The following is a 20,387-nucleotide window of genomic DNA, read 5'->3' on the forward strand; positions in this document are numbered from 1 at the left end:
ATTTTTTCATTACGTAGGACAATGCTTCCAGCACTTTCTCTTACGCTTCATAAGGTACTTCTTCCCAGTTGTCCTGTGTGTCCCGGATGATCTCACCAACTACCTCAGGGAGTCTTTGGAACCTGTCTGAAACACCTTTGTTTCCTTCGTAGCACTCAGCTCCCTGTTCAAGTTCAAATCCTGCAGTCGGAATGCAGGGTAATGAGTGCTGCTGGGCTGTGTCAGGTTGACTGGAGACGGGGAGCCACAGCCCACTGAGAATGGCTGGCATCCGAGGACACAAGGACAAAGCCATAAAGTCCTGGGCCAGGTCCACAGTGGTGGACATAGGAAGCAAAGAATAGACTAGGAGTGATTTAAAGGCACATAAGAAGGGGCTTCAAAATACACGTTCCAGTGTCAGTCACAAGAGTCCCAGCTAAAACTTGCAACAGGATGGCTTTGAAAGGCATCATGACACTGTAGCAGGAGTGATAAGTTGGCTTTGTTCCCTCGTTCATGGCAGGCTTGGTGGGCACAGGCCTCTCTGGGAGAAGACTGAGACAGTGGGGCCCGGCTGGGGCCTCAGGAGACCTGCCCGGGGAGCAGCAGCAGCCAGTGGGGTTTGTCAAGGTGGTGGCCACCTCTGGTTGCCTCCCCAGGTCAAAACGTAAGGAGGAAGGAGAAGGGAGTAGGAAAGAGGGGTTCCAGGGCTGGGATACAGTCAGACTGTCAGGAAGTCTCTTGTGTTCACAACAGTATCCCAGCCCATGTCAGGCCTGGAGGTGGGGGTGGGGGAACCAGCCCCAGCCCCGAAGGAGGCCACCGAGAAGGGCAGTCAGAGGCTGTATCAGGGCCACAGCAGGGAAACACAGGCTGTCTCCCCCAGTCAGCCCAGCTGGCCAAACCCTGGAGGGTGAGGGCTAGGCTGAGCCACAATGTCCACATTGCATTCTACACACCTGACCCCATACCAGCCTCTGGCAGGAAGACCAACCCAACTTCAGCACCCTGGAAATCACTGTTGGGCTCTGACTGCACACGGGGCTGGCTTCGTAATCTGCCAGGCCCAGTGCAAGGTGAAAATGCGGGGCCCTGCTTCAAGAGCTGTAAAGACTTCTCAAGATGGTGACAGCAGAGCATGAAACTAAGCACAGGGCCCGTCTGAGCATGGGGGCCTGTGCAAATGCAGAGGTCATGTGGCCATGAAGCCAGCCCAGCAGCTCAGAGGGGAAGATGGGCTGTCAACACTAGATGATAATTTTTACAGCACTGATAAAGAGCCTGTTAAATTCTCACACACAGTGTTGGGTTTTCAAACTTCTCCTTCCCAAAGCCAGCCAAATGCAAAACCCAACCTAATGCGTAAAAGTGACTAGGGCAGACCTTTTTGGGCAGTTACTGCAGGAACCTTGAGCCTGGCCCCCTGCCACCAGTCAGGCACCACCCCACAAGGACCCCTGAGCCACTACCTCTGATCTCTGTGTTCCAGAAGGCCCAGCTTTCAGACCACCGCAGGGAGCTCTACGATGCTCCACAACAGAGCCCTCTAAGAAGGGGACCTGGATGGTGACATAACAGGACACACAGTACGGTGTCATAAAGGCAACGCAAGTCAGCAAATCACCCCATCCAGGGGCGTTCTTCCCACCCACAGGGAGCGCCTTTTCCAGGCCCACTCATTTTTTAAAAGGCCCCTGATTCAGTCACTTGTGTCTTGAGACCATTTCAAGAGGGGCTGGGTTTGTGGTGGGGCGAGGGGAAAACACTTCAATATTGAGCATGTTTAAGGTTCATATGCATAATTTACCAGTACCCTAATTACACTTATCTTTCTTTAGAAATGCTATAAAATTCAGGCAAAAGTGTCCAAAATTAGCATAGGAGGATGGAAGAACTATGCCATTAAATAGCTGTAACTGTATACAGCCAGTTAAGTCCCTAGTACAGGCTCTTCAGACATGCATTTGGAAAGAGCCCGATAACACTAAGCAGAAAGGAAGTGCTTTCCTGTCCTAAGAGAGGAACAGCCTGCTCTGCTGTAAATTGCCAAAGATCCCATTGGCTGATGCTGCTAATCTTATCTAAACATATTAATAAAATCCTTACATTCCCTTATGAAGAAATACCATCACTGACATTGTGGCTGGCTAACATTTGCTTCTTAAGAAATATCACTCCCCACCAACACTTAATTTCCCTCCCCCGCCCCCCAAGAAAAAAATGATGGCTGCTTCCTGGAATGTCTAGCTACCAAAAATCTTTAAAACTTCATAAGACATTAAGAATAAAGATGGAAGTCAGGGAGAAATGAGCAATTAAGATAAACTCAGTGGACTTTTTTTCTTTTAAGACATGCTTCCTAGGGCTACCACATTACCACCACAAATCATTTTGCAAATTGTTTCCTCTGGGAAGTGAGGAGTCAAGAAGAATGGGTCGTTTCCAAGTTCTCTCCTTGTTAGAAAGGTCTGGCTTTATTTAAAAAGATAGTAAGTGAAGGTCCAATATTTTATTTCATTAAACATTTCCTGCATGTATGCATCTTTGGGGACATGGGCTCTTCAGCTTGCAAATGGGGAAACAAACGGGAGGAGGTGGTGGGGAAGCAAATGATGGAGACCCTGTTCCTTCCTCGACTCCCCCGGAATGCCATGCTAGGCTAAGTGGATCCCGTGGTAATGCAGTGGTTCTACTGGTGACCAATGACTCTGCTGTTACTGGTGTCCCCTGTTATTTTCCAGGGCTGATGACTTGCCAACAATGCGACTTTGCACTACAACAAAAAAAATGTTTCTGACAGATGAAAATCATTCTCAATCATGTGTATAAAGTCCTGGTCAATATGCAGGTTTAAAGCAGACCCAACTCTGGGTTTTATCAGTAGATTCACATTTCATGCACAAAAGCATGAATCCAAAACATTCATTTCCCAACATTATTTTTAAATTGTACTATTTTCAAATTTTTAAAATTGCTTTGAACTTTTGTCTACTTAATCATAGGTTTTTTTAAAAAATTGATGTTGTGGCTATTATTTTTTTAATGTTCAAAATCTGAGTTTGCACAGAAAGAACCACAGGAAGGATAATCCTTCTTGGGGCAAAAGTGGGTTCCTGCAGGGGTCCAGCGCTTTCCAAACCTGGACTCACATGCATTAGTCTGCTCCAGCTGCCATAACAAAATACCACAGGCTGGGTGGCTGAGACAGAAATTTGTTTTGTCAGAGTTTTGGAGACTGCAAGTCCAAGATCAAGGTGCCAGCTGGGTTGGTGTCTGGTGAGGACTCTGTCCTTGGGTTGCAGATGGCTGCCTTCTGTGTCCTCACACGGCCTCTCCCTTGGTGCCCATGCATGCACGTGGGGTGGGGGCCCTCTTTGGCGTCTCTTCTTACAAAGACACCAATGACACTAATCTTGGATTAGCATCTCAGCCTTATGACGTACTTAACCTTAATTACCTCCATAAAGGCCCTTTCTCCACAGACAGACACACTGCGGGTTGGGACTTCAGCATATGAACCTGGTGAGGACACAGCCCATAGGACCTCCCAATCCTCACATCTCAAATAAATTATCTGGTAGAAACAAGAGGCCAAGGTTTTCTGCAGAACAATGTTGAGTTCTGCTCTGCCCGCACAGTCCTCTCTGCTTACAAGCTCTCCCGTTGGTTGATAAAGAGAGTTGATCCAAAATTCCTGCCTCTATTCCATCCAATGACTGGTTACTACACAGGCCATGCAAAGGGACCAGTAGGGCCAGAGAGAGGTGGGTGGGAAATTCAGTACAGGTGTGACTGGAAACAAGTAGTGTTTCTTCTCAGAAGACTTCTTGAACTAGCACAGAGTGTCTGTGAGGAGTCTTTGGAGTTCTTTTTTCCCAGCTGGCCTCCAAGAAAATTAATCAATTGACTGTTGACTTTTCTTCTCAGTAGAGTTTCAGGAGAATCACTAGTAATGTAAGCCTTTTCTTGACCAAGATAGCTGAGAAGTTAGCTAAACTGAAATGACCAGATTTCTCCCTTTCTTGACCAAGAGAGCCAAGATGGTAACTAAGTGAAATGACCAAGAGCTGGTCTTTTAGAAGCAAGGTAGCATCTGGTTAGTTCACCTGCACAGGCAAACACAGGGCATGCTGTAGACAGCTCTGCCCACCTGCTCAGGGCCACAGGGTCCCCTCAGATGGGCATGTGCCTCATTCCCAACTGCAGGCCTCAGCCTCTCTGGAGCTCACTGAGCCCCAGGACTTCAAAGGTGGGCACCTGCAGAAGGTAGACAGATGTTTGTCTCTGGGGCAAGCTGGAGTCACACAACAAGCTGACTACTAACACACAGGACACGGGCACTACATGAATTCTGAGTCCAGCGACATTCTCACCACCTAACCTCCACCCTGGCAAGCCACCTGAGTGGGTTCCCATCCACTTCATTCACAGAAGTCTCCATTTCTTGGCTGTTTCCACATGTTTTTATCATTTCTACCCCTTCAAAATTTCTTCTCTGCAGAGGGTGGGTCATCTCAGGTTGTCTCTCAACAACGTTTGCTCTTTTTCCCCTTTTATTTAGCCTGTAAGCATGGTCACTGGACTGGCATTCCCCCAGTCCGGCTCTCCCACCAGAAAGCTGTGGCATCCTCCATAATGGGGAGGGCTGGCCTGACCCCACCTCCACTCACAGGTGATCAGCGCCTTGCTGCCACCAGCTTGGCAGGAAATGCAAGACTTCCTCCAGTGTCTTTGCGCCTTACCAGCACTTTACTCTAAAACAGGACATCTGACAATAACAACAATACGTAAAGCAGATTTTGTTTTCTGAGTACTGACTGTATTTCAGGGGTAACAGACTCTCAGTTGATTTATCTTTTGCATATATCTACTGATTCCTCTAATTTTTGCAAAATCTCTTGAGGGAGATATAATTCCCATTTTACAGACAAGAAAATAGAATAGCTGAGAGAAAGTAACCAAAACCACACAGCTAGTAAACTGAAGAGTCAAAGTGAGGTAAAAAGCCCAAATTCATATTTCTAGAATGTTGTCACAGGTGTTATTTTTAGCAATTTGGTTCCCTTACTGTAGGTAGATATCACCCCCCAGGAAAAGGTCAGATTCTAAACCCCCCTGCTCTCATTCTTAAACAGGAGAGGCCATCATTTTTCTACTTTTAAAACCTGCTGGTATTTATTCTTGCATCCAGCCAGCACTTATACCCACCCTGAGTCCTGGGGTTAGGCGAGGGGGAAGATACCGAAGGGTCAAGCATAACTTCCTTTGGGAGGTCAGCCTTCTCCTGTCACCCCGAGAGTAGAATAAATGAATAGAAGCTGCTTGCTGCTGACCGCCGCTGTATTTCCCACATGACGCATAGGGGGAGAGGAACAAGAGCGCACGCTGGGGACAGAAGCCCGCACAAAGGAGGGACAAAATGTTCAGGGAGGCCAAGCAGAGCCGCCCTCCGACACATACAATGTGTTTGGTGGGGAGTAGCTGTGAAAACCAGGCTTCTAAGCCAGAACTTAAAGGGGTTGGCTCTGGGTTTTGCATCGGGGTTGCAGTGGCTTACAGGAGGGTGCATCAGGCCCCCGGTCTGCTTGCTGTAGCATTTCTGGCTTCTGCAGGGCTTTGCATATATTCCCCTGGATTTGCCTTATGCCCCCAATAGCTGTGAGCAAGAATAGTTGCCAGGGCATGGTCCCCAAGAGGACAGCCCTGGGTAGAGACTGTGATGTGGCCCGGCAATGACCTCCCAGAAAATGAAAGGGAAATCACCCTCAGGGACACGCTGGGGGGCCAGGACCTCCCAGAGTCAGCTCATCAACTGGATATTAAAAATGCCGTAGATGTGAGGTTTCCAGAAAGGACAAAGGGCAGAACTGCTGCTGGGCCAAGGAATCCAAGCAGATCCCAGCACACCGGCTCCAAGAGAGCAGATGCCCCTCCTCGCTGCCCACCAACCAGGATGAAAATGAGGGCTTTAGAGCCTCTGTCATTCCCAGGGTCCTCCAGCAGGGCCGTGGGCCTGGATCCCAAGGAGCTGGTCCTTCAGCTGGGGGGTCATATTGCTTCAATTTCATGCTCCATCAAAGGAGTAAGTTGACTGCTGAGTTGGAAAAATGAGCTTGAGCCAGAAATTCACCCGACCACTCCTGATTGTAACAGTCATCAACCACCAAGTGAGATGTGCTTTTCTCCTTTTTGCTCCACAGTGCAGCAAGCCAGGATTAACTTATTTCCTTACAAGAGGTTGGCTTGCTAAGGGCATCAGGAAAGGCTGAAGCATTTGGCACAATCACATACAGCTCTGCACTATCACATGACTTTTCCTTGTGTTTTTGTTTTTAAGAAACTGGATTTTAGATCTTCGATGACACTGCTTTTCTTTTTGTATCTACCATACAGTAGTTGTCACTAAATACTACAATAAATGAGAAGATGGATGAAGTGGACGATCAGAACTATCTGGATCTTACAGCAAAGTTGACTGAACCTACTAATACCTTTTACTGCTGATCCACGTAGAAGAGCGATTCTCCAAGTATGGTCCTGACCTGGGGATTTGTTAAAAATGAAAAATTGTTGGGCCCCACCCCAGACCTACTGAATCAGGAGCTCTGTGGGTGGGGCCAAGCGATCTGAGACAGTTTTAAATGTCATCTACAGACTGGACCCAGAGCTCCCTCGTCCGACTACTAACACAGGCCAGTCTAGATTTTAGTCACTGGAGAAACCCAGTGACACCCTAATGCCTTTCAGAATACCCCAGGGTCGACACCAAAATTGGTCTTTGCAATGCTTGTTTTGGGGGAACAAAAATGAAAAGAGCATATTACCTGGCATTATCACCTTGGCACTCACTGGCATCTCCATATTTACTGAGCATGCAAAGAAATAAACCATTAAGCCCATTAACAGTGAATGAACGTGTGTTTTTACAAAACATGTCTCACAGCATCAAATCAATTCCCTGGTCAGCTTGTTACTGAGTGTAATCGAGCCAAGGCAGTATTATTGTAGCTGACACAAATTTTATTTTTTTCCCTTCCCCTGAGAAGCTGGAACCAATTGTTGTTACAGGGAGACTAAATAAAAGAGGTCCAGGATTTCCTGTTATTACACATTGATTTTTTGAGATGCTGGAATAATATCATTTGGGTGTTTGGGGGGCTTTCTATAACATAATTAAATCCACCTGAAATGGCACTGTGCAGAATTTGCCACGGATTGTTTTGACAACATTTCCAAATGAAATAGTTCAAGGAAGAAAAATGACTACATAACAGTTCTTCCATATGCCCCTCACCACCATAACATTCTCTACCGTGGTTTTATATCTCATTGATTGTAAAAAAACCCCACAAAAACCCTGCTTTATGTGAAATGTCAAAGTATGTCAATCAGTCAAGATAATTTATATTGCTTGGGAAGCTCGGTGGGATTAACTTCATTTACTTTTGAACTTCAGCAAATATAGATAAGCGGGGTGATCCAGAGTTCTTGGAACAGACGTTAGCTGATAGAAAGATGAAACTCAAACCCAATAGTTTTCAAGAAAATGAATATTTGTGCTTCATTCAGGATGTAGTGTCTTGTAGACATTGAAGCCTGTATGTTTGCCCCTGAGATGGTTAATTTTGTGTGTCAAATTAGCTAGACACGGTGACCAGTTTTTTGATCAAACACTAGTCTAGATGTTGCTGTATTTTTTAGATGTTTTTTGGATGTGATCAACATTTAAATCAGACTTTGAGTAAAGCAGATTGCGTTTCCTAATGTGGGTGGGCCTCATCCAATTACCTGAAAACTTTAAGAGCAAGCACTGTGGTTTCCTGAAGGACTTCTGCCTTCAGATTGCACTACAGAAAATCTGCCTGAGCTTCCAGCCTTCAAACTCATGACTTCAACACCTGCTCTTACCTGAATCGCCAGACTGCTCACCTGTCCTATAGATTTTGGACTTTCAAGCCCAAGTGCACAAGTCAACTTCTTAAAATAAATCTCTCTCCCTCTAGGTAGAGATCCTATGGATTCTGTTTATCTGGAAAACTCGAATATAGCTCCCAAACTCCAACTTTTGACCCATAGTCTCAACATTTATGCTTTCTTCTGTTCTCTGTTTAGTTGACATAATTTGGGGAAACTGCAAAACTGCAGCGAAAAATTAAGATCCTTCCAAGAATTATTTTACATCCAAGTGCCACAACTTCCCAAGTGGAAAATGAAGTTATTGATGTACTATGGTGACTACAAATGAGAGTAACTGCCATAAATATGTGAAATCCTCCAGAACTTTATCTGTACTTCTATTATTTCATTTTGTATATTATGTAAATCATGTATTTTCATGCTTTGCTTTCCCGTTCATTAAGAGCATCTTGAGGACTGGCAAATGTCTGAATTAAAAAAAAAAAGCTTCATGAAATAGGTTTAAACATATTCTTTGCTAAATGAATGGCCAAAAACTTCAAACCAAATACCATTCTAATGCTCTTCAGCTCTGTCGTGGCTTCTCCCAACACCTTGAGTAGGACATGGTCTAACTGGGCTAGTCCCAACTGGAGGAGCAGCTGGCCTTGAAGGGTTATACAGGTGCCAAATAACCCCTGAATTAGCTCAGAGTTTAGTCATCTCTGGTTCCCACCAGCGCTGCCCATTTGATCTGCTTATAGTAACATTAGATAGCATTCTCCATGCATCTAGATTTGATTAGTGTTTTTGAGACAGATCCCAGGTATAGAACTTTCAAAGAATTCATAGCAAACTTTGGCCAGAGTCTCTTTGCTTTCATACTTCTAGAACTTTAGTTGAAGTAAATGGGTGACTAGAAATTGAAGCTCACATTCATACCATAAAATATATCTCCTTGATAAATCACACTCACAGGAAATGAATTGCCAGTTTTGTGCATTAGAGAAACAGGGTCTATGTTTAAAACACCATAGTAGGAATTCTAACGCCCAAAAAGGACTTGTTAAAATCGGGTCAAAATTAATAGGTTTCACGAACTTCCTTTCAAATCATATTTCAGTTTTGCTCTACACATAGATTCCAAAAAAAAAAAATGCACTTTTAAACTTCTAGATTTTTGAAGAAGACAGTTTCAATCAAAAGCCCCCTTCCTGATGCAGCTTTCATGAAATAGATTTGCAGGGATATTCTCTGTTACACTGCAGCCTCGCAAGAGGTTTCATGTTGGTGCACAGGCTGTGGAATCCATGTGTTTGCCCGACTGGGGGTGGGGAGGCACTTCCAGCTTAGCCCCCTAGGTAGCTGACTCTTCTCCACTCAGAGAGCAGCAGTGATAGACTGTTTCGGGTTGAATTGTGTCCCCTGAAAATTCACTATGTGAAACCCTAACCCTCAGTCCCTCAGAATGGGACCTTACTTAGAAACAGGGTCATTGTGGGTATAATTAGTTAAGATGAGGCTATAGTAGAGTATGGTGGGACCCTAACTCTATATATTAGTGTCTTTATAAAAAAGGGGAAATTTGGTCCCAGATGTGTACACTGTGACAACGTCATGTGAAGATGAAGGCAGAGATCAGGGTGATGATGTGACAGAAGCCAAGGAGTACCAAAGATTACTAGTAAACATGTAGCATGTAGGAAAGAGGGCCTGGAACTAATTCCCCTCCACATCTCTAGGAACCACCCTGATCTCAGCCGTCCAGCTCTGAGAATGCTGAAACAATATGCTTCTCTTGCATGAGCCACCCAGGGTGTGGCGCTTTGTTACATCAGCCCCAGCAAACCTACCTGCAGTGCCACAAAATTCATGCAAAACAAGGGGGCAGACTGCATGGTTTACAGTGCAAGAGGGTCAGAATGCATACCTTTGCCAGGTTATGTGTAAAGCCAGCAGCCAGCATCTTACCAAATACATCTGGGACAATCAACCTATAGGCAGCCACACTTCTAATGCCCCAATACTGGGCAATACTGGGTAAGGGCCCTTCCCACCTCATGCAGGTGGTTTCAATTCCCCACTCCCTTTTGTCATTTTATATATATTAAGGCATAAATTACATGTGACAAATTTGGCCTAAGTGCACAGTTTGGCAAGATTTGATAAATGTAGTAACTACCATCACAATCAAGACTTAGGATCGACTATTCCGTCACTCCCATATACTTCCTTCCTCGGATGCCCCTTTAGTTAACCCTTCTCTCCCCAGCCCCAAGCAACCACTGGTCTGTTACCTACACCTCTTCCTCTGCAAGAATGTCACAAACAGAACCACGCAGGTTTCTATCTTTTTGCGTTTAGCTTTTTCCACTTGGCATAATGCAGTTGAGAGCCATTCACGTTGACGTGTATCAGTGATTCGTCCATGTTTACTGAGTCATATTCCATGATGAGGATGCAGCACATCTTTCTGCATTCCCCAGGTGAAAGCATCTGGCTTGTTTCCAGTTTGGGGAGATCACAAATAAAAGCCACTATAAATATTTGCACGTTTCTGTGTGAGCATAGGCTTTCCTTTCACTTAGGTAAATACTCAGCAGTGGAACTGCTGGGTCTATGACAAATATTTAACTTTAAAAGAAAACATCAAACTGTTTTCTACCGTGGCTGTACCATTCAGGTGGTGGCATCTAAAGTAATTTGTGTGTGGGGGTTTTACTCCATGGGCTCCATGTTACACTTGACATTCAGGAAAGGTTATAGTCAGTCAATAAATACATTTCGGTCAGTGAGCAGCTTCATTTTAGAGTTATCAATGTAAAATAGGGATGATGTCTAAGACTTAGTCTAAATATCAGAAATCTTGATATTCATGACTAAGGCCCAAAAAACAAATGGAGCAGAGCTGTCAGGGGATGGAGGCCTAGTTAACACTGGACGCTGCAGCTCCCTCCTTTTATTTTGCTTCTGATTCAGTGTGGGATTAAGCCACCTTTGCTGCCTCCCCTGCAGGGATGCGTTGTGAGTAGGGCCAGGGCACGGTTTTATCCTGCCTGCCATTCCCACTCTGCCCACCCTCCCACCTGCCGCTCCCACCACGGCCTGTCAGTCTTCTGTTTTTATGTCCAACAATGAACCATCACTTCAGAAGTGCTGAGGAGGTGAAATGCATCCATTTAAGAGTTGGTGTGTGCCTGACACAGCCTGTCTCTCTCCCCCAAGATCTGTTTGCCGCCTTTTGAAGTGAAGATGTCAGCAAGTCGGCTGAGTGGGTCTTGCCACCTGAAAGAGGCCTTTTCCTGACTACTCCCTAATCCCTTTTTGCTCTCTGAACTTGACGCCAGTCATGAGTGCGCCTCTAAGAACAGAGCCAAGAGAAATCCTGGGAGTAAGTGTAAAGGCCAGCTGGTTTGTATGTAAAAGAAATCCGTAAAAGAAATCCGACACCCTAGGTTCCTTCTCTGAAGGGCTGTCCCACGAACCTGTGTGTTGGGGAGAAGGAATGCGGGAGGGCACTTGGCTGCCCTGGGCATCCATGGGAAAGGGAGGGCAGGGTGTGAGAGCAAATGGCATGAGCACTGGCTACACTCTGAGTCCACCGCACACTCAGGGAGAGAAGAATTTACAGGTTCTCCAGGGGTGGCAGCCCCGTTTAGGGGGCTGCTGTGAATGTCCAGGCCACAGCTCCAGCTGGAGCTGGTTTTCTCCCCAAGGAAAGCCAAGTATGGCCGTGCAGTGGGGGAGGCATTGGGGAGAGGAGCTGAATATTAATTTAATAAAAGGAAAGCTCCCTGGAAAGACACAAGGAACTAGCATAAGCACCCTTGATTGATGGCACTTCTGCTTTTCCCCAAGTTCAACAGTTATAACATCAGAAAGTCTTCCCCAAACATCTTAGATCCTGTTTGATGAAAATTTGCTCAAATTTGTTGCCCACACAGAAAGAAGTGTGAATAAGATTTGTAGATTTTTAAGAATCAAGTCTACAGATACTATGAATAAATAAGCACATAAGTTATATAGAATAGAAGCCTGCGGGCCCCACCTTCATGTATCTTATGGGGAAAACAAAGACAGGAGTTCAGTATCAAATTAATTTCGAACAGATGTAGAGAGGAAAAAAAACCAGTGATGTGATTTGACTGAAGTGAATTGATCACATAGGAAAGAGCCAATCTACAGAGCCGACATCATTTAAGTAGAAGGTACTTGCTTTTGTTATCAAGAACATGAAGAGAATCGCAGTACTAACAGGGTTGTTTGTCATGTGTTGCCAGCTTAGGAACACATTAATTTCGCCCTCACCAAACTGAAGTCTAACCCCTAGACTCTGGGACACAGAATTTCAGAGGATTTCTTACTCAACTCCTCTCAAAACACCAGAGTCCCCCTGACAAAAGACTGCTAAGGTGGTTTATCTTCGACAGCTTACAGATCTTGGACAGCTGGTGCAGCTGCATATTTGGCAGAGATTAGCCTCTGGATTTGTTAAAATCAGCTAGAAAAGCAAAAGGAAATAAAAAAATAAACACAGCTTCCATAAATGTACAGGCAGGATATAGACCGTGCACCTGGTAAACACTTCCCAAGACTGGCTTTCTCAACTACAACCACAGGCTGGGATCAGTGGGGACCTTTAAAAAAAAGTGGGATCCCTGAACCAGACAGCAAGACTCAGACAGACACTGAGAAGTGACTAGTGGCTACCAGGGGGAGGGACGGGGGTGGATGGGTGGGGAGGGGAGGGGGATAAAGGGACCCAAAAATTCCCAATCATAATAAAGTTGATTACGGGGATAGCAGTACAGTATGGACAATGTAGTCAATAAAAAAAAAAAAGCTTAAAACAAAAGGATTCCTGGGCCCCAGTCTCAAGAGATGCTAATTTAATGCGCTGGTGTGTCACCTGGACACCGAGCTTTCTAAGCTCCTTGCCCTCTGTCTCTCTTCATCCGGCTGTTCACTTGTATCCTTTATTAAACTGGTAAGTGTTTTCCTGAGTTCTGTGAGCTGCTTTAGCAAATTACTCCAACCTAAAGGGAGAGGTTGTGGGAACCTCCAATCTGTAGCCAGTAGGCCAGCACAGGGAACTGTCTGGGGCTTGCGACTGGTGGCTGAAGTGGGGGGTGGAGGGCTGTCTTGTAGGACAGAGCCCTTAACCTGGGAATCTGGTGCCGGTCTCTGGGCAGAGAGCATCAGAACTGAGTTCTCAGACGCCCTGCTGGTGTTCAAGAATTGCTTTGTGGGAAGACCCTCTGACACATACTTACACACATTGGAATCGGGTCCGGGTACCCGAGTGAAGTTACACTACTGTTACTGCTGTGTAAAATATTGTTACTGTTATACATATATGTAGGGAAGAAAACCACAATTGCATTTGGTGTTGGAGATATGACACCCTCAGTATGCCCAGTGTGTGCTGGTGCCCACCTGCCTGCTACATGCCAGGAGGAAACATTTGGCTCTTACTGCACTGGTGCCCTGGCCAGCAAGAGCCACCTGGGACTGTCGCTGAACAGTGCTTCATTCCCATTACCAGAGAACGTGCCCTGAGTGTGCTGAGCTCCCAGCCTCCACCTCCACAGTCTTTACCAGAACAATAGTGATGCCAAGCACATGAAGAGGAGACGATGCCTCTGGGATCTGAAGACAGGAGAGTAACAGCATAAGACAATCTTCCTGACAGTCCTCTATGTCCCATAATTCAAGGAAAGCAAATCACATCAGATTTGAGAATTTATTTTCTATGGAAAACAATGAAGGAAACCCCTATTCAGAGTCTAAGAGGGTGAAGCCAGTTGTCAATCTATTCTACAAAGTCTTAGGGTTCAAAACCCCTGGAAATAATTTAATTCAACATTCTTCTCTATGATATTAAGCCATGGAGGACTGAAATGTGGTGACTTGTCCAATTTATTGGCTGGCGACTTGGCCAGGATAGGCCAGTTCGTGCTTTTTCCACTGGACTATTTACTTGCTTCCAACTTCTAGTCCTTGTTGCAATGCCGTGTGATCAGTTAGGGACCAGGAAACATGAGAAGCATCTACTCTGTGTGCTGGCCACGCACAGGGTGTGCCCATGATTCTAATGCGCCTCTATGTGCTTTCCTCTCAAAGCTGCCTTAGAGTGAATGAGGAAAGGCACCAGGGCTCTGAGCTGTTTCCTTTGGTTAGTTTTCTTTATTTCCTTTAATGTGAGCAACAGTTGCCAACATATTTGAAACGGAAGTGACAACTTTTTATGCTGTGCTGAACACTGAGAAGGAGCCAAGCAGAATATGTGTTGACTGGAGGAATATAAACTTACCCGACAGGCTTTCTAGCTCTTGTGGAAAGTGTTCAAGGCACCCCCATTCTTGTCTGCTCAATTTTCATTAAAAACAAACAAAAAAGCCCTGAGGTAACAGATTTTGGATATGAGGAGTAAGAGTTATGCCCACGAGCAACAAATAGATTCCAGCTTAGATATGCCACGATCCACCGGGTAACAAAGCAAACTCTTGTCTTCCTCTGCTTAAAAATGTCCCATCTTTGCAATCATTTCTGATAACCCAGGGAAAGGAGGAATCAAGGGAGGCTTTCTAGTGCCTCCAAATACACCAACCACACTGACATTCTCAATCTCAGTACTACTGACACTTGGGGCCGCTTATTTCTTTGTTGCGGGGCAGGGAAGGAGGTGGTCCCGAGCTCTGAAGGATGTTTAGCAGCATCACTGGCCTCTGCCCATTAAATGCAAGGCACACCCTACTCTCCATTGTCACAGCCAAAAATGCTTCCATCACTAGAAGTCCCCACTATCCAGCTGAGAACCATCGGCCCAAGTTGTCTTATTGAATCCCCCTCAGCAGCTCCATTCAGTGTTTCCCATTTTCTGATCCTTGTCTGATGCTAACAACAATCTGTGTCACATGGGCTAAATGTGCAGATTAAATGAGTCAGTGAGGAGCATCAGGGGTTACCATCCGACCCTCATACCTTCCGGGTTCAGGGCGCCCCTTCTCACAAACCTCTGTACCCACTTAACTGACTGCCTCCGATCCTCATGCTATGAGGCCAACTCCCACTCCCATCAAAGGTCCAAGTCAAAAGTAGCTTCCCCGTGAGGTCTTTATCTCTCCTTCCCTCTACTCTTAACACTTTCTGCTGAACTTACATTCTTGCGAACAACAACAAAAAAAGTCATGACCCAGAACAAATACAATGCAGGCTCCACTGATTTTTCATTGTAAGATCTTAGAGTGTTGGAACTCAGAGCTTATGTTGTCCAAGCCTGAGGTTTTACCCAGCTGAGCAAAGTACCAGCCTTACTGTAATCACCAGATGAGTGTTAATGTCAAGTACCCGATAAGAAAAATCTGGAATTTAAATATTTGTGCAGAACTTAAGAGTTGGTTTGGAGGCTCTCAGCAGAGACTGAGTCAAGAGGGGCTCTTAGCTTAAGACTCAGGCTCTTGCACTCAGCATCATGCGCTCCCCGCAGCAGGAAGAGGGAGCCTGCTGAGCCACAGAAGAGCCAAGACCAGCCCCAACCGCCAGGGGGCGCCAGCAGCACTGTGGCCAGACGTCCTCCCACCTACCATGTCCTGGATTCCAATTTCCTCAGGCTTAATTTCTATCCTGTGCAGAGAAAGGGAATTATTTTTCACAACCAGGTAAAAGCTAGTAACTTGCTAGCTGTAAAATGGTTATAAATTTGTATAAAGGAAAAAAACTCAGGCTTTAAGGGGCATAGAAAATATTTTTAGGCTAAATTCTAACCGTGGTGGGTTCATCATCTGGCCTCAGCACATAGGTGAGTTCTCCCAATTAAGTATCTTTAAATTAAATATATGCTTCCAGCTTAAATGTAAGTCCATGTGGAAAAAAAAAAGAACTTTTCCTGAATTTATTAATGATATACTATTAGAGATTCTCACAGTTAAAAGGGAACTTCAAGGCAACTCCAGTTGTTCCTTTTAATGCTATTTCTGAAACTTCTCCCATATACTCACCAAACATTAACTCCTGTGGGGGGAGAGGGCAAAACTGTCCCTAGTCGAGAAGCATAGGAAGAATGTGCTCTGTTCTTTGATTCTTCGTTATTGATCAAAAAGCCAATGCCCTTTTTCTAGAGAGCCATGTAGCAAATTCCCATGGGGTTAAGTGCTAGGGGGGAGAAAGCTTCTCCCCTACAAGTAACAGCCAAATGGTTTGCTCCCTCCCTGCTCTTGGTGTGTCTTGGATTATTGAGCCAAAGCAGAGATCTTAGCACACAGAGAAGGGCAATTCTTTGATTGTGTGTGTGTGCCTGGCTTTTGGAACCCTTCAAACAAACTCAAGGCCTTCTGTACGTAGCCTGAGAGAATCCAGATATCTCTGATCCTACCATTTTCCTGCTTAAGACCAGCAAGTTAGCAGCTTCCTATCACTGTGAAGCTAAGGATCAAAACTCAACCCGTGTGTTCTGCCCTCTCTGTCTTGTGAAGATATGCTTAGGCCATGACCCTTCTGGCTGTCCAACTTGGAGCCAGCTGGCCTCCTTTCAGCTTCTCCAGCATTCCATGTTCCTTCTGGCCTGCATGGCCTTTCAGCATGCCGCTCCCTCCACATGGGGCACCCTTACTCCCCCTTTATATCTCATAAATGTCAGCCCCTCCAGAAAACCTCAAATTCTTCTATGGCCAAGGTGCCCAGGTCTCTCTCATCAACACTCTTATCCCCAAATAATCTTCTTCCTGGGACTTCCCACCATGGTAATTTATGCTTATTTGGTGATCATTTGATTATGTGCCGCTAGCCTACACACTCCTAAAAACAAGGAGCCACAAGACCTGTCATGTTGGGTTTTGTTACTATTATGTCAGAGGACACATCGGAGCAGCTCAGAAAATAACTGCAGGGTGAGTGAACTTTGCATCGAATCCATGAAAATTTGCAGAGAGCCACTGTCAGATACCTCAAACGTTAGCTTCTCCAATCAGAGGTGGAAGTGTCAAAATTTTATTTTGTTGCATATCAGCAAATATTTTGTTGCATATCAAACAACTTTTGAGCTATCATAAACCTACCTGGAAGTAAAACTACAAAGAGATGTTGAAGCTGCCTGGGACCCAATCTACTTCCTTAGCATGCGTGTCATGCTCACCCCCTTTCTGTTAAGTTTGTTACCAACAGCTCACACCTCATACACAGGCATTGATATTCTCAAACAACTGTGACAAGAGGAGCCACTTAGCAAAAGGAGCATATAATATTTAGATAACTGTACCTTTTAATTGCACACATATATTTTAATGACTTCTAAACCTGCTGTCATTTTTTAATGTGTAAAACATTTTTAAAATTTAAAACTTTATGTTAAGTGTGCAAAAATCTTAGATAGGAGCAGTAATCTCTGGGTCTTAAATCTTTGCTACAAAATTAACATCAAAATAAAGGGCATTCTGTGTCTCTCAATATTGGTCTTTTAGTAATATTTGACTTAAATGTGATATCCTCTTTCAAATCTCAAATGGCATACAAAATCAGAGTTCATGGAAAAGTGTTAACCTAACTTTAATGTTCTACTTTAATAGTGAGATTTCTCAACAAAGTTGTGTCCAATAAAGAAACAAAGTTTCAAAAGAAAAGTCACATGATAATCATTGGTAAGAAGGAGTGGGCTCTGAACTATCCTTTTCCTTCCATTTCAAACACACCAGGAGAGCTAGATCTCATCATATACGTATCGGGGGGACTACATAGGCACACTTGAAAACCATAAGAAAACCTCTATGTGTGGGATTAGAGAGAAAAGCACGGTGGCTGAAACCCTCTGGTCCGTGGAGAGTGCTCCGAGTGGATTCAGGAAATGGAGCCCAGCACGCCTGCCAAGCATGGCTGCAGATACGACCGGAACCAAGTTCCCTGGGGAAGTAATGAGCCAGGACTAAGCTGGCATTCGGCCTAAAATGCTTCTGTACCAAGTCCTAGATATGTTCAGAAACATAATATTCTCCTGTGGCCAAGGTGGAAAGAGCATCAGTGATGTGAAAGAACTCGCTAGCACTGCGTGTGATCACAGCACCCAGAATGGGTTTTTTCAATGACAAATCCCACACTTCACAGCTTAAGACCCACCCACTGCTTTGCAACCTTAGTGGATAGGCTGAGGCAACCATGAAAGTTAATACGATACATTTATGTAATAATTACAAAGCTGAGAAAACTCAGCAAGAATTATGTGGCAGACCTACAAGTGGGAGAATTCAGCTGATGAAACCTGATGGAAAAAGAATGAAACATTCTGAGAACGACTTCAAAAATAAAGTATTCTTTGTTCTTAGAGCAGGAATAGCAAATATCCAGTGAGTCCAGAGACTAGAAAAACACTAAATATATGAAACAGAATCAAATGTAAACCATGAAGACTAAAATAAAAATGTTAAATTAAAAAACTAGTATTAATTTCATAAGAAATAAAAATGGTGAACTTAAAGATGGCTTCAATGGCAAATTGAATGGATACCAAATATGGATAGAATAATTCCAATTGTATAACTCTCAGTGAGACTAGAAAAAGGCATACTTCCCAATTCATTTTACACTTTAACAAAGCCCAGTAAACAAAGTATGACAGAGGAAGGTAATCTCAGTCATGAATATCAATATGATAATCCTAAATATTAGCACTCCAAACCCAGCAACAAAAATAATGCATTATGACCAATTTGGGTTTAGTTCAGGAATAAAAGTTTGCCTTAACACTGGAAAAAATGAATGTAATTTGCTACATAAACACTCATATGATAAAATCTGTCAGAAACTAGGAACTGAGAATTGTTTTAATTAATCTGGTTATATTAAGACAGAATGTACAATAGGAACTAACAAGCCTTAAATTTTCTTCTTGACATGTGAAAGTGTATTTCTCGCTCATGTAAGAAATACGGTCTACAGGCACATTAATGTAGCTGGCTTCCAATAAGTGCCTCAGATCTGGGTTGGGTATTTTTCTTTTTTTTTTGGTTTTATAAGTTCACTTTAATTTGGTTTTAACTAAAAATATTGATTAATTATCAAAAGTACACATTTCCATTTTTAAACAAATATCTAGTAAACAAAGATAATTTCATGGTCCTAGCCTGATTCAGCTTAAAATATTCTTTTCAGTTTCATATTATCTAAATTGAAGTGTATCTCACATTTTCCACAAGTGTAGTGTAATTAGCAACATACTACTCAAATGTTTTCAAAAAACAAAAAACAAAACAAAACCCTAGAGATGTGGTACATTTTTTTTTTGAGAGGGCATCTCTCATATTTATTGACCATATGGTTGTTAACAACAATAAAATTCTGTATAGGGGGGTCAATGCACAGTCATTAATCAACCCCAAGCCTAATTCTCAACAGTTTCCAATCTTCAGAAGCATAACGAACAAGTTTTTACATGGTGAACAAGTTCTTACATAGTAAGTTCTTACATGGTGAACAGTACAAGGGCAGTCATCACAGAAACTTTCGGTTTTGATCACGCATCATGAACTATAAACAATCAGGTCAATTATGATTATTCGTTTGATTTTCATACTTGATTTATATGTGAATCCCACATTTCTCCCTTATTATTATTATTATTATTTTTAATAAAATGCTGAAGTGGTAGGTACATGCAAGATAAAGGTAGAAAACATAGTTTAGTGCTGTAAGGGGGCAAATGTAGATGATCAGGTGTGTGCCTATGGATTAAGTATTAATCCAAGCTAGACAAGGGCAGCAAAACATCCACGGATGCAGAAGATTTCTCTCAAAACAGGGGGTGGGTGAGGTTCTAAGCCTCACCACTGTTGATCCCCAATTTCTCACCTGATGGCCCCCCTGTGACTGTGCCTGTCTTAGGTTGTTCCTCCCTTGAGGAATCTTACCCGTCTCTGGCTAACCAGTCATCTTCTGGGGCCATACAGGGAAATGTAAAGTTGGCAAGTGAGAGAGAAGCAATATTGTTTGAAAAGGTTAGCTTTTACTTTTTTGCAGATTTATGCCCTGTGGCTTCTATGCCCAGCATTTGTCTTGAGGTATCTTTACCACTTGGAAGAATTATGATACTCAGCAATTTCGATATGAGGCATGAATTCTACTTAGGAGTTGTAATTATGAAGGAAGAAGAGAAGCTATAGAAGTAGCAGATGGAAGAAAACATGGGAAGATGGATTATTTCGTTGACATACCTTCTTGTAGTGTAACATAAGCATGTATAGGTTTTAAATTACTAATTAAATTGCGTGCACACATTAACATAATAGGAATACAGCTACATAACCAAAGCAGACCTACAATTACCAGCCATATCCAGTGAAACCAAGAAAACCAGTTAGGCACCCTAGGCATTTGTGAAAACTTATCAATGATATGATGGATAGTGTCTAACTGAATTTGAATAGTTTGAGAAAAATCAGACAAATTAAAACAACACATTCCTGGGAACTGTTCACATCCCATATGTTCTTTTAACAGTAGATAGTCTATAGTCGCAAGATTTT

General features: G+C 43.7%; 1 protein-coding gene and 1 long non-coding RNA gene across 4 annotated transcripts in view; both read right to left on the reverse strand.

The window, feature by feature from the left end:
• The window catches only part of LOC140843454 (uncharacterized), a 54,918-nt gene extending 37,742 nt beyond the window's left edge, over positions 1–17,176 (reverse strand). Inside the window, exon 1 of the long non-coding RNA XR_012121245.1 lies at positions 1,452–17,176. This is a non-coding gene — a long non-coding RNA (uncharacterized lncRNA). The remainder of the gene's footprint in view (positions 1–1,451) is intronic.
• Positions 1–20,387, reverse strand: part of CCBE1 (collagen and calcium binding EGF domains 1) — a 201,062-nt gene that overhangs the window by 94,738 nt on the left and 85,937 nt on the right. The gene's annotated exons all lie outside the window — the stretch shown is intronic.

The sequence above is a fragment of the Manis javanica genome, chromosome 9 (genome assembly GCF_040802235.1).
Source record: "Manis javanica isolate MJ-LG chromosome 9, MJ_LKY, whole genome shotgun sequence".
Lineage (NCBI taxonomy): Eukaryota > Metazoa > Chordata > Mammalia > Pholidota > Manidae > Manis > Manis javanica.